The sequence below is a fragment of the Daphnia pulicaria genome, chromosome 3, assembly GCF_021234035.1.
Source record: "Daphnia pulicaria isolate SC F1-1A chromosome 3, SC_F0-13Bv2, whole genome shotgun sequence".
Taxonomy (NCBI): domain Eukaryota; kingdom Metazoa; phylum Arthropoda; class Branchiopoda; order Diplostraca; family Daphniidae; genus Daphnia; species Daphnia pulicaria.
In genome coordinates this window covers 1,826,187-1,840,277 of record NC_060915.1, presented here as the reverse complement: position 1 = coordinate 1,840,277, position 14,091 = coordinate 1,826,187, and the positions used below count along the sequence as shown (strand labels likewise).

Below are 14,091 nucleotides of genomic sequence, written 5' to 3'. Positions count from 1 at the left end.
AAAAAGCGCGATAAACTTTGAAAAACTCGCAATGAAATTCATCCAGAATAATTCCTATAGATGAATTGAACCTATCTCTATGCCATTGATATTTTGATCGACGAATTTGGATTGGTAGCCATCGCGATTAAAAAACGCGATAAACTTTGAAAAACTCTCAATGAAATTGATCCAGAATCATTTTTATAGATGAATTGAACCTATCTCTAAGGCATTGAAATGTTTTATCTACGAATTTGGACTGGTAACCATCGTGATTGAAAAAAAAATTCAAGAAATTTGTTATTGAAAACAAACTATTCATCGCCAACGACATCCCGTATTCCCAAGCGGTCACCCTTCCAAGTACTAACGGGACTCGACGTAACTTAACTTCTGGGAGCTGACGAGACCAGGTGCGTTCTACGTGATATGGCCGTTGACATTCAAAAATGAAAATTTACCCTCCCAGTCCCAATGGATGAATAGAAAATCACTTCAAAGTGATAGAAATGTTTGTTCATTGAATTTGGACTCGTAACCATCGCGAATAAAAAAGCGCGATAAACTTTGAAAAACTCGCAATGAAATTTATCCAGAATCATTCCTATAGATGAATTGAACCTATCTCTATGCCATTGATATTTTTGATCTACGAATTTGGACTGGTAACCATCGCGATTAAAAAACGCGATAAACTTTGAAAAACTCTCAATGGAATTGATCCATAATCATTCTTATAGATGAATTGAACCTATCTCTAAGGCATTGAAATGTTTTATCTACGAATTTGGACTGGTAACCATCGTGATTGAAAAAAAATTTCAAGAAATTTGTTATTGAAAACAAACTATTCATCGCCAACGACATCCCGTATTCCCAAACGGTCACCCTTCCAAGTACTAACGGGACTCGACGTAACTTAACTTCTGGGAGCTGACGAGACCAGGTGCGTTCTACGTGATATGGCCGTTGACATTCAAAAATGAAAATTTACCCTCCCAGTCCCAATGGATGAATAGAAAATCACTTCAAAGTGATAGAAATGTTTATTCATTGAATTTGGACTCGTAACCATCGCGAATAAAAAAGCGCGATAAACTTTGAAAAACTCGCAATGAAATTCATCCAGAATCATTCCTATAGATGAATTGAACCTATCTCTATGCCATTGATATTTTGATCGACGAATTTGGATTGGTAACCATCACGATTAAAAAACGCGATAAACTTTGAAAAACTCTCAATGGAATTGATCCAGAATCATTCTTATAGATGAATTGAACCTATCTCTAAGGCATTGAAATGTTTTATCTACGAATTTGGACTGGTAACCATCGCGATTGAAAAAAAAATTCAAGAAATTTGTTATTGAAAACAAACTATTCATCGCCAACGACATCCCGTATTCCCAAGCGGTCACCCTTCCAAGTACTAACGTGACTCGACGTAACTTAACTTCTGGGAGCTGACGAGACCAGGTGCTTCTACGTGATATGGCCGTTGACATTCAAAAATGAAAATTTACCCTCCAAGTCCCAATGGATGAATAGAAAATCACTTCAAAGTGATAGAAATGTTTGTTCATTGAATTTGGACTCGTAACCATCGCGAATAAAAAAGCGCGATAAACTTTGAAAAACTCGCAATGAAATTCATCCAGAATAATTCCTATAGATGAATTGAACCTATCTCTATGCCATTGATATTTTGATCGACGAATTTGGATTGGTAGCCATCGCGATTAAAAAACGCGATAAACTTTGAAAAACTCTCAATGAAATTGATCCAGAATCATTTTTATAGATGAATTGAACCTATCTCTAAGGCATTGAAATGTTTTATCTACGAATTTGGACTGGTAACCATCGTGATTGAAAAAAAAATTCAAGAAATTTGTTATTGAAAACAAACTATTCATCGCCAACGACATCCCGTATTCCCAAGCGGTCACCCTTCCAAGTACTAACGGGACTCGACGTAACTTAACTTCTGGGAGCTGACGAGACCAGGTGCGTTCTACGTGATATGGCCGTTGACATTCAAAAATGAAAATTTACCCTCCCAGTCCCAATGGATGAATAGAAAATCACTTCAAAGTGATAGAAATGTTTGTTCATTGAATTTGGACTCGTAACCATCGCGAATAAAAAAGCGCGATAAACTTTGAAAAACTCGCAATGAAATTTATCCAGAATCATTCCTATAGATGAATTGAACCTATCTCTATGCCATTGATATTTTTGATCTACGAATTTGGACTGGTAACCATCGCGATTAAAAAACGCGATAAACTTTGAAAAACTCTCAATGGAATTGATCCATAATCATTCTTATAGATGAATTGAACCTATCTCTAAGGCATTGAAATGTTTTATCTACGAATTTGGACTGGTAACCATCGTGATTGAAAAAAAATTTCAAGAAATTTGTTATTGAAAACAAACTATTCATCGCCAACGACATCCCGTATTCCCAAGCGGTCACCCTTCCAAGTACTAACGGGACTCGACGTAACTTAACTTCTGGGAGCTGACGAGACCAGGTGCGTTCTACGTGATATGGCCGTTGACATTCAAAAATGAAAATTTACCCTCCCAGTCCCAATGGATGAATAGAAAATCACTTCAAAGTGATAGAAATGTTTGTTCATTGAATTTGGACTCGTAACCATCGCGAATAAAAAAGCGCGATAAACTTTGAAAAACTCGCAATGAAATTTATCCAGAATCATTCCTATAGATGAATTGAACCTATCTCTATGCCATTGATATTTTTGATCTACGAATTTGGACTGGTCACCATCGCGATTAAAAAACGCGATAAACTTTGAAAAACTCTCAATGGAATTGATCCATAATCATTCTTATAGATGAATTGAACCTATCTCTAAGGCATTGAAATGTTTTATCTACGAATTTGGACTGGTAACCATCGTGATTGAAAAAAAATTTCAAGAAATTTGTTATTGAAAACAAACTATTCATCGCCAACGACATCCCGTATTCCCAAACGGTCACCCTTCCAAGTACTAACGGGACTCGACGTAACTTAACTTCTGGGAGCTGACGAGACCAGGTGCGTTCTACGTGATATGGCCGTTGACATTCAAAAATGAAAATTTACCCTCCCAGTCCCAATGGATGAATAGAAAATCACTTCAAAGTGATAGAAATGTTTATTCATTGAATTTGGACTCGTAACCATCGCGAATAAAAAAGCGCGATAAACTTTGAAAAACTCGCAATGAAATTCATCCAGAATCATTCCTATAGATGAATTGAACCTATCTCTATGCCATTGATATTTTGATCGACGAATTTGGATTGGTAACCATCACGATTAAAAAACGCGATAAACTTTGAAAAACTCTCAATGGAATTGATCCAGAATCATTCTTATAGATGAATTGAACCTATCTCTAAGGCATTGTAATGTTTTATCTACGAATTTGGACTGGTAACCATCGCGATTGAAAAAAAAATTCAAGAAATTTGTTATTGAAAACAAACTATTCATCGCCAACGACATCCCGTATTCCCAAGCGGTCACCCTTCCAAGTACTAACGGGACTCGACGTAACTTAACTTCTGGGAGCTGACGAGACCAGGTGCGTTCTACGTGATATGGCCGTTGACATTCAAAAATGAAAATTTACCCTCCCAGTCCCAATGGATGAATAGAAAATCACTTCAAAGTGATAGAAATGTTTGTTCATTGAATTTGGACTCGTAACCATCGCGAATAAAAAAGCGCGATAAACTTTGAAAAACTCGCAATGAAATTTATCCAGAATCATTCCTATAGATGAATTGAACCTATCTCTATGCCATTGATATTTTTGATCTACGAATTTGGACTGGTAACCATCGCGATTAAAAAACGCGATAAACTTTGAAAAACTCTCAATGGAATTGATCCATAATCATTCTTATAGATGAATTGAACCTATCTCTAAGGCATTGAAATGTTTTATCTACGAATTTGGACTGGTAACCATCGTGATTGAAAAAAAATTTCAAGAAATTTGTTATTGAAAACAAACTATTCATCGCCAACGACATCCCGTATTCCCAAACGGTCACCCTTCCAAGTACTAACGGGACTCGACGTAACTTAACTTCTGGGAGCTGACGAGACCAGGTGCGTTCTACGTGATATGGCCGTTGACATTCAAAAATGAAAATTTACCCTCCCAGTCCCAATGGATGAATAGAAAATCACTTCAAAGTGATAGAAATGTTTATTCATTGAATTTGGACTCGTAACCATCGCGAATAAAAAAGCGCGATAAACTTTGAAAAACTCGCAATGAAATTCATCCAGAATCATTCCTATAGATGAATTGAACCTATCTCTATGCCATTGATATTTTGATCGACGAATTTGGATTGGTAACCATCACGATTAAAAAACGCGATAAACTTTGAAAAACTCTCAATGGAATTGATCCAGAATCATTCTTATAGATGAATTGAACCTATCTCTAAGGCATTGAAATGTTTTATCTACGAATTTGGACTGGTAACCATCGCGATTGAAAAAAAAATTCAAGAAATTTGTTATTGAAAACAAACTATTCATCGCCAACGACATCCCGTATTCCCAAGCGGTCACCCTTCCAAGTACTAACGGGACTCGACGTAACTTAACTTCTGGGAGCTGACGAGACCAGGTGCGTTCTACGTGATATGGCCGTTGACATTCAAAAATGAAAATTTACCCTCCCAGTCCCAATGGATGAATAGAAAATCACTTCAAAGTGATAGAAATGTTTGTTCATTGAATTTGGACTCGTAACCATCGCGAATAAAAAAGCGCGATAAACTTTGAAAAACTCGCAATGAAATTCATCCAGAATAATTCCTATAGATGAATTGAACCTATCTCTATGCCATTGATATTTTGATCGACGAATTTGGATTGGTAGCCATCGCGATTAAAAAACGCGATAAACTTTGAAAAACTCTCAATGAAATTGATCCAGAATCATTTTTATAGATGAATTGAACCTATCTCTAAGGCATTGAAATGTTTTATCTACGAATTTGGACTGGTAACCATCGTGATTGAAAAAAAAATTCAAGAAATTTGTTATTGAAAACAAACTATTCATCGCCAACGACATCCCGTATTCCCAAGCGGTCACCCTTCCAAGTACTAACGGGACTCGACGTAACTTAACTTCTGGGAGCTGACGAGACCAGGTGCGTTCTACGTGATATGGCCGTTGACATTCAAAAATGAAAATTTACCCTCCCAGTCCCAATGGATGAATAGAAAATCACTTCAAAGTGATAGAAATGTTTGTTCATTGAATTTGGACTCGTAACCATCGCGAATAAAAAAGCGCGATAAACTTTGAAAAACTCGCAATGAAATTTATCCAGAATCATTCCTATAGATGAATTGAACCTATCTCTATGCCATTGTATTTTTGATCTACGAATTTGGACTGGTAACCATCGCGATTAAAAAACGCGATAAACTTTGAAAAACTCTCAATGGAATTGATCCATAATCATTCTTATAGATGAATTGAACCTATCTCTAAGGCATTGAAATGTTTTATCTACGAATTTGGACTGGTAACCATCGTGATTGAAAAAAAATTTCAAGAAATTTGTTATTGAAAACAAACTATTCATCGCCAACGACATCCCGTATTCCCAAACGGTCACCCTTCCAAGTACTAACGGGACTCGACGTAACTTAACTTCTGGGAGCTGACGAGACCAGGTGCGTTCTACGTGATATGGCCGTTGACATTCAAAAATGAAAATTTACCCTCCCAGTCCCAATGGATGAATAGAAAATCACTTCAAAGTGATAGAAATGTTTATTCATTGAATTTGGACTCGTAACCATCGCGAATAAAAAAGCGCGATAAACTTTGAAAAACTCGCAATGAAATTCATCCAGAATCATTCCTATAGATGAATTGAACCTATCTCTATGCCATTGATATTTTGATCGACGAATTTGGATTGGTAACCATCACGATTAAAAAACGCGATAAACTTTGAAAAACTCTCAATGGAATTGATCCAGAATCATTCTTATAGATGAATTGAACCTATCTCTAAGGCATTGAAATGTTTTATCTACGAATTTGGACTGGTAACCATCGCGATTGAAAAAAAAATTCAAGAAATTTGTTATTGAAAACAAACTATTCATCGCCAACGACATCCCGTATTCCCAAGCGGTCACCCTTCCAAGTACTAACGGGACTCGACGTAACTTAACTTCTGGGAGCTGACGAGACCAGGTGCGTTCTACGTGATATGGCCGTTGACATTCAAAAATGAAAATTTACCCTCCCAGTCCCAATGGATGAATAGAAAATCACTTCAAAGTGATAGAAATGTTTGTTCATTGAATTTGGACTCGTAACCATCGCGAATAAAAAAGCGCGATAAACTTTGAAAAACTCGCAATGAAATTTATCCAGAATCATTCCTATAGATGAATTGAACCTATCTCTATGCCATTGATATTTTTGATCTACGAATTTGGACTGGTAACCATCGCGATTAAAAAACGCGATAAACTTTGAAAAACTCTCAATGGAATTGATCCATAATCATTCTTATAGATGAATTGAACCTATCTCTAAGGCATTGAAATGTTTTATCTACGAATTTGGACTGGTAACCATCGTGATTGAAAAAAAATTTCAAGAAATTTGTTATTGAAAACAAACTATTCATCGCCAACGACATCCCGTATTCCCAAACGGTCACCCTTCCAAGTACTAACGGGACTCGACGTAACTTAACTTCTGGGAGCTGACGAGACCAGGTGCGTTCTACGTGATATGGCCGTTGACATTCAAAAATGAAAATTTACCCTCCCAGTCCCAATGGATGAATAGAAAATCACTTCAAAGTGATAGAAATGTTTATTCATTGAATTTGGACTCGTAACCATCGCGAATAAAAAAGCGCGATAAACTTTGAAAAACTCGCAATGAAATTCATCCAGAATCATTCCTATAGATGAATTGAACCTATCTCTATGCCATTGATATTTTGATCGACGAATTTGGATTGGTAACCATCACGATTAAAAAACGCGATAAACTTTGAAAAACTCTCAATGGAATTGATCCAGAATCATTCTTATAGATGAATTGAACCTATCTCTAAGGCATTGAAATGTTTTATCTACGAATTTGGACTGGTAACCATCGCGATTGAAAAAAAAATTCAAGAAATTTGTTATTGAAAACAAACTATTCATCGCCAACGACATCCCGTATTCCCAAGCGGTCACACTTCCAAGTACTAACGTGACTCGACGTAACTTAACTTCTGGGAGCTGACGAGACCAGGTGCGTTCTACGTGATATGGCCGTTGACATTCAAAAATGAAAATTTACCCTCCCAGTCCCAATGGATGAATAGAAAATCACTTCAAAGTGATAGAAATGTTTGTTCATTGAATTTGGACTCGTAACCATCGCGAATAAAAAAGCGCGATAAACTTTGAAAAACTCGCAATGAAATTCATCCAGAATCATTCCTATAGATGAATTGAACCTATCTCTATGCCATTGATATTTTGATCGACGAATTTGGATTGGTAGCCATCGCGATTAAAAAACGCGATAAACTTTGAAAAACTCTCAATGGAATTGATCCAGAATCATTTTTATAGATGAATTGAACCTATCTCTAAGGCATTGAAATGTTTTATCTACGAATTTGGACTGGTAACCATCGTGATTGAAAAAAAAATTCAAGAAATTTGTTATTGAAAACAAACTATTCATCGCCAACGACATCCCGTATTCCCAAGCGGTCACCCTTCAAAGTACTAACGGGACTCGACGTAACTTAACTTCTGGGAGCTGACGAGACCAGGTGCGTTCTACGTGATATGGCCGTTGACATTCAAAAATGAAAATTTACCCTCCCAGTCCCAATGGATGAATAGAAAATCACTTCAAAGTGATAGAAATGTTTATTCATTGAATTTGGACTCGTAACCATCGCCAATAAAAAAGCGCGATAAACTTTGAAAAACTCGCAATGAAATTTATCCAGAATCATTCCTATAGATGAATTGAACCTATCTCTATGCCATTGATATTTTTGAACTACGAATTTGGACTGGTAACCATCGCGATTAAAAAACGCGATAAACTTTGAAAAACTCTCAATGGAATTGATCCATAATCATTCTTATAGATGAATTGAACCTATCTCTAAGGCATTGAAATGTTTTATCTACGAATTTGGACTGGTAACCATCGTGATTGAAAAAAAATTTCAAGAAATTTGTTATTGAAAACAAACTATTCATCGCCAACGACATCCCGTATTCCCAAACGGTCACCCTTCCAAGTACTAACGGGACTCGACGTAACTTAACTTCTGGGAGCTGACGAGACCAGGTGCGTTCTACGTGATATGGCCGTTGACATTCAAAAATGAAAATTTACCCTCCCAGTCCCAATGGATGAATAGAAAATCACTTCAAAGTGATAGAAATGTTTGTTCATTGAATTTGGACTCGTAACCATCGCGAATAAAAAAGCGCGATAAACTTTGAAAAACTCGCAATGAAATTCATCCAGAATAATTCCTATAGATGAATTGAACCTATCTCTATGCCATTGATATTTTGATCGACGAATTTGGATTGGTAGCCATCGCGATTAAAAAACGCGATAAACTTTGAAAAACTCTCAATGAAATTGATCCAGAATCATTTTTATAGATGAATTGAACCTATCTCTAAGGCATTGAAATGTTTTATCTACGAATTTGGACTGGTAACCATCGTGATTGAAAAAAAAATTCAAGAAATTTGTTATTGAAAACAAACTATTCATCGCCAACGACATCCCGTATTCCCAAGCGGTCACCCTTCCAAGTACTAACGGGACTCGACGTAACTTAACTTCTGGGAGCTGACGAGACCAGGTGCGTTCTACGTGATATGGCCGTTGACATTCAAAAATGAAAATTTACCCTCCCAGTCCCAATGGATGAATAGAAAATCACTTCAAAGTGATAGAAATGTTTATTCATTGAATTTGGACTCGTAACCATCGCGAATAAAAAAGCGCGATAAACTTTGAAAAACTCGCAATGAAATTCATCCAGAATCATTCCTATAGATGAATTGAACCTATCTCTATGCCATTGATATTTTGATCGACGAATTTGGATTGGTAACCATCACGATTAAAAAACGCGATAAACTTTGAAAAACTCTCAATGGAATTGATCCAGAATCATTCTTATGGATGAATTGAACCTATCTCTAAGGCATTGAAATGTTTTATCTACGAATTTGGACTGGTAACCATCGCGATTGAAAAAAAAATTCAAGAAATTTGTTATTGAAAACAAACTATTCATCGCCAACGACATCCCGTATTCCCAAGCGGTCACCCTTCCAAGTACTAACGGGACTCGACGTAACTTAACTTCTGGGAGCTGACGAGACCAGGTGCGTTCTACGTGATATGGCCGTTGACATTCAAAAATGAAAATTTACCCTCCCAGTCCCAATGGATGAATAGAAAATCACTTCAAAGTGATAGAAATGTTTGTTCATTGAATTTGGACTCGTAACCATCGCGAATAAAAAAGCGCGATAAACTTTGAAAAACTCGCAATGAAATTCATCCAGAATAATTCCTATAGATGAATTGAACCTATCTCTATGCCATTGATATTTTGATCGACGAATTTGGATTGGTAGCCATCGCGATTAAAAAACGCGATAAACTTTGAAAAACTCTCAATGAAATTGATCCAGAATCATTTTTATAGATGAATTGAACCTATCTCTAAGGCATTGAAATGTTTTATCTACGAATTTGGACTGGTAACCATCGTGATTGAAAAAAAAATTCAAGAAATTTGTTATTGAAAACAAACTATTCATCGCCAACGACATCCCGTATTCCCAAGCGGTCACCCTTCCAAGTACTAACGGGACTCGACGTAACTTAACTTCTGGGAGCTGACGAGACCAGGTGCGTTCTACGTGATATGGCCGTTGACATTCAAAAATGAAAATTTACCCTCCCAGTCCCAATGGATGAATAGAAAATCACTTCAAAGTGATAGAAATGTTTGTTCATTGAATTTGGACTCGTAACCATCGCGAATAAAAAAGCGCGATAAACTTTGAAAAACTCGCAATGAAATTTATCCAGAATCATTCCTATAGATGAATTGAACCTATCTCTATGCCATTGTATTTTTGATCTACGAATTTGGACTGGTAACCATCGCGATTAAAAAACGCGATAAACTTTGAAAAACTCTCAATGGAATTGATCCATAATCATTCTTATAGATGAATTGAACCTATCTCTAAGGCATTGAAATGTTTTATCTACGAATTTGGACTGGTAACCATCGTGATTGAAAAAAAATTTCAAGAAATTTGTTATTGAAAACAAACTATTCATCGCCAACGACATCCCGTATTCCCAAACGGTCACCCTTCCAAGTACTAACGGGACTCGACGTAACTTAACTTCTTGGAGCTGACGAGACCAGGTGCGTTCTACGTGATATGGCCGTTGACATTCAAATATGAAAATTTACCCTCCCAGTCCCAATGGATGAATAGAAAATCACTTCAAAGTGATAGAAATGTTTATTCATTGAATTTGGACTCGTAACCATCGCGAATAAAAAAGCGCGATAAACTTTGAAAAACTCGCAATGAAATTCATCCAGAATCATTCCTATAGATGAATTGAACCTATCTCTATGCCATTGATATTTTGATCGACGAATTTGGATTGGTAACCATCACGATTAAAAAACGCGATAAACTTTGAAAAACTCTCAATGGAATTGATCCAGAATCATTCTTATAGATGAATTGAACCTATCTCTAAGGCATTGAAATGTTTTATCTACGAATTTGGACTGGTAACCATCGCGATTGAAAAAAAAATTCAAGAAATTTGTTATTGAAAACAAACTATTCATCGCCAACGACATCCCGTATTCCCAAGCGGTCACCCTTCCAAGTACTAACGGGACTCGACGTAACTTAACTTCTGGGAGCTGACGAGACCAGGTGCGTTCTACGTGATATGGCCGTTGACATTCAAAAATGAAAATTTACCCTCCCAGTCCCAATGGATGAATAGAAAATCACTTCAAAGTGATAGAAATGTTTGTTCATTGAATTTGGACTCGTAACCATCGCGAATAAAAAAGCGCGATAAACTTTGAAAAACTCGCAATGAAATTTATCCAGAATCATTCCTATAGATGAATTGAACCTATCTCTATGCCATTGATATTTTTGATCTACGAATTTGGACTGGTAACCATCGCGATTAAAAAACGCGATAAACTTTGAAAAACTCTCAATGGAATTGATCCATAATCATTCTTATAGATGAATTGAACCTATCTCTAAGGCATTGAAATGTTTTATCTACGAATTTGGACTGGTAACCATCGTGATTGAAAAAAAATTTCAAGAAATTTGTTATTGAAAACAAACTATTCATCGCCAACGACATCCCGTATTCCCAAGCGGTCACCCTTCCAAGTACTAACGGGACTCGACGTAACTTAACTTCTGGGAGCTGACGAGACCAGGTGCGTTCTACGTGATATGGCCGTTGACATTCAAAAATGAAAATTTACCCTCCCAGTCCCAATGGATGAATAGAAAATCACTTCAAAGTGATAGAAATGTTTATTCATTGAATTTGGACTCGTAACCATCGCGAATAAAAAAGCGCGATAAACTTTGAAAAACTCGCAATGAAATTCATCCAGAATCATTCCTATAGATGAATTGAACCTATCTCTATGCCATTGATATTTTGATCGACGAATTTGGATTGGTAGCCATCGCGATTAAAAAACGCGATAAACTTTGAAAAACTCTCAATGGAATTGATCCAGAATCATTTTTATAGATGAATTGAACCTATCTCTAAGGCATTGAAATGTTTTATCTACGAATTTGGACTGGTAACCATCGTGATTGAAAAAAAAATTCAAGAAATTTGTTATTGAAAACAAACTATTCATCGCCAACGACATCCCGTATTCCCAAGCGGTCACCCTTCCAAGTACTAACGGGACTCGACGTAACTTAACTTCTGGGAGCTGACGAGACCAGGTGCGTTCTACGTGATATGGCCGTTGACATTCAAAAATGAAAATTTACCCTCCCAGTCCCAATGGATGAATAGAAAATCACTTCAAAGTGATAGAAATGTTTATTCATTGAATTTGGACTCGTAACCATCGCCAATAAAAAAGCGCGATAAACTTTGAAAAACTCGCAATGAAATTTATCCAGAATCATTCCTATAGATGAATTGAACCTATCTCTATGCCATTGATATTTTTGATCTACGAATTTGGACTGGTAACCATCGCGATTAAAAAACGCGATAAACTTTGAAAAACTCTCAATGGAATTGATCCATAATCATTCTTATAGATGAATTGAACCTATCTCTAAGGCATTGAAATGTTTTATCTACGAATTTGGACTGGTAACCATCGTGATTGAAAAAAAATTTCAAGAAATTTGTTATTGAAAACAAACTATTCATCGCCAACGACATCCCGTATTCCCAAGCGGTCACCCTTCCAAGTACTAACGGGACTCGACGTAACTTAACTTCTGGGAGCTGACGAGACCAGGTGCGTTCTACGTGATATGGCCGTTGACATTCAAAAATGAAAATTTACCCTCCCAGTCCCAATGGATGAATAGAAAATCACTTCAAAGTGATAGAAATGTTTGTTCATTGAATTTGGACTCGTAACCATCGCGAATAAAAAAGCGCGATAAACTTTGAAAAACTCGCAATGAAATTTATCCAGAATCATTCCTATAGATGAATTGAACCTATCTCTATGCCATTGATATTTTTGATCTACGAATTTGGACTGGTAACCATCGCGATTAAAAAACGCGATAAACTTTGAAAAACTCTCAATGGAATTGATCCATAATCATTCTTATAGATGAATTGAACCTATCTCTAAGGCATTGAAATGTTTTATCTACGAATTTGGACTGGTAACCATCGTGATTGAAAAAAAATTTCAAGAAATTTGTTATTGAAAACAAACTATTCATCGCCAACGACATCCCGTATTCCCAAGCGGTCACCCTTCCAAGTACTAACGGGACTCGACGTAACTTAACTTCTGGGAGCTGACGAGACCAGGTGCGTTCTACGTGATATGGCCGTTGACATTCAAAAATGAAAATTTACCCTCCCAGTCCCAATGGATGAATAGAAAATCACTTCAAAGTGATAGAAATGTTTATTCATTGAATTTGGACTCGTAACCATCGCCAATAAAAAAGCGCGATAAACTTTGAAAAACTCGCAATGAAATTTATCCAGAATCATTCCTATAGATGAATTGAACCTATCTCTATGCCATTGATATTTTTGATCTACGAATTTGGACTGGTAACCATCGCGATTAAAAAACGCGATAAACTTTGAAAAACTCTCAATGGAATTGATCCATAATCATTCTTATAGATGAATTGAACCTATCTCTAAGGCATTGAAATGTTTTATCTACGAATTTGGACTGGTAACCATCGTGATTGAAAAAAAAATTCAAGAAATTTGTTATTGAAAACAAACTATTCATCGCCAACGACATCCCGTATTCCCAAGCGGTCACCCTTCCAAGTACTAACGGGACTCGACGTAACTTAACTTCTGGGAGCTGACGAGACCAGGTGCGTTCTACGTGATATGGCCGTTGACATTCAAAAATGAAAATTTACCCTCCCAGTCCCAATGGATGAATAGAAAATCACTTCAAAGTGATAGAAATGTTTATTCATTGAATTTGGACTCGTAACCATCGCCAATAAAAAAGCGCGATAAACTTTGAAAAACTCGCAATGAAATTTATCCAGAATCATTCCTATAGATGAATTGAACCTATCTCTATGCCATTGATATTTTTGATCTACGAATTTGGACTGGTAACCATCGCGATTAAAAAACGCGATAAACTTTGAAAAACTCTCAATGGAATTGATCCATAATCATTCTTATAGATGAATTGAACCTATCTCTAAGGCATTGAAATGTTTTATCTACGAATTTGGACTGGTAAC

The 14,091-nt window shown here is 36.5% G+C and overlaps 26 pseudogenes; all 26 read right to left on the bottom strand.

Annotated features, from left to right (window-relative positions):
* Positions 1 to 304: 304 nt before the first annotated feature.
* LOC124332189 lies at positions 305 to 423 on the bottom strand (annotated as a pseudogene).
* Positions 424 to 837: 414 nt separating this feature from the next.
* On the bottom strand, positions 838 to 956 carry LOC124333596 (annotated as a pseudogene).
* Positions 957 to 1,369: 413 nt separating this feature from the next.
* On the bottom strand, positions 1,370 to 1,487 carry LOC124334923 (annotated as a pseudogene).
* A 413-nt stretch (positions 1,488 to 1,900) lies between these two features.
* Positions 1,901 to 2,019, bottom strand: LOC124332188 (annotated as a pseudogene).
* A 414-nt stretch (positions 2,020 to 2,433) lies between these two features.
* LOC124332187 lies at positions 2,434 to 2,552 on the bottom strand (annotated as a pseudogene).
* A 414-nt stretch (positions 2,553 to 2,966) lies between these two features.
* On the bottom strand, positions 2,967 to 3,085 carry LOC124333595 (annotated as a pseudogene).
* A 413-nt stretch (positions 3,086 to 3,498) lies between these two features.
* Positions 3,499 to 3,617, bottom strand: LOC124332185 (annotated as a pseudogene).
* A 414-nt stretch (positions 3,618 to 4,031) lies between these two features.
* Positions 4,032 to 4,150, bottom strand: LOC124333594 (annotated as a pseudogene).
* A 413-nt stretch (positions 4,151 to 4,563) lies between these two features.
* Positions 4,564 to 4,682, bottom strand: LOC124332184 (annotated as a pseudogene).
* A 413-nt stretch (positions 4,683 to 5,095) lies between these two features.
* LOC124332183 lies at positions 5,096 to 5,214 on the bottom strand (annotated as a pseudogene).
* A 413-nt stretch (positions 5,215 to 5,627) lies between these two features.
* Positions 5,628 to 5,746, bottom strand: LOC124333593 (annotated as a pseudogene).
* A 413-nt stretch (positions 5,747 to 6,159) lies between these two features.
* On the bottom strand, positions 6,160 to 6,278 carry LOC124332182 (annotated as a pseudogene).
* Positions 6,279 to 6,692: 414 nt separating this feature from the next.
* On the bottom strand, positions 6,693 to 6,811 carry LOC124333592 (annotated as a pseudogene).
* Positions 6,812 to 7,224: 413 nt separating this feature from the next.
* Positions 7,225 to 7,343, bottom strand: LOC124335254 (annotated as a pseudogene).
* Positions 7,344 to 7,756: 413 nt separating this feature from the next.
* LOC124333547 lies at positions 7,757 to 7,875 on the bottom strand (annotated as a pseudogene).
* A 414-nt stretch (positions 7,876 to 8,289) lies between these two features.
* LOC124333591 lies at positions 8,290 to 8,408 on the bottom strand (annotated as a pseudogene).
* Positions 8,409 to 8,821: 413 nt separating this feature from the next.
* On the bottom strand, positions 8,822 to 8,940 carry LOC124332181 (annotated as a pseudogene).
* A 413-nt stretch (positions 8,941 to 9,353) lies between these two features.
* LOC124332179 lies at positions 9,354 to 9,472 on the bottom strand (annotated as a pseudogene).
* Positions 9,473 to 9,885: 413 nt separating this feature from the next.
* On the bottom strand, positions 9,886 to 10,004 carry LOC124332178 (annotated as a pseudogene).
* Positions 10,005 to 10,417: 413 nt separating this feature from the next.
* Positions 10,418 to 10,536, bottom strand: LOC124329833 (annotated as a pseudogene).
* Positions 10,537 to 10,949: 413 nt separating this feature from the next.
* Positions 10,950 to 11,068, bottom strand: LOC124332177 (annotated as a pseudogene).
* A 414-nt stretch (positions 11,069 to 11,482) lies between these two features.
* On the bottom strand, positions 11,483 to 11,601 carry LOC124332176 (annotated as a pseudogene).
* Positions 11,602 to 12,014: 413 nt separating this feature from the next.
* Positions 12,015 to 12,133, bottom strand: LOC124332175 (annotated as a pseudogene).
* A 414-nt stretch (positions 12,134 to 12,547) lies between these two features.
* On the bottom strand, positions 12,548 to 12,666 carry LOC124332173 (annotated as a pseudogene).
* A 414-nt stretch (positions 12,667 to 13,080) lies between these two features.
* Positions 13,081 to 13,199, bottom strand: LOC124332172 (annotated as a pseudogene).
* A 414-nt stretch (positions 13,200 to 13,613) lies between these two features.
* LOC124332171 lies at positions 13,614 to 13,732 on the bottom strand (annotated as a pseudogene).
* Positions 13,733 to 14,091: the final 359 nt, after the last annotated feature.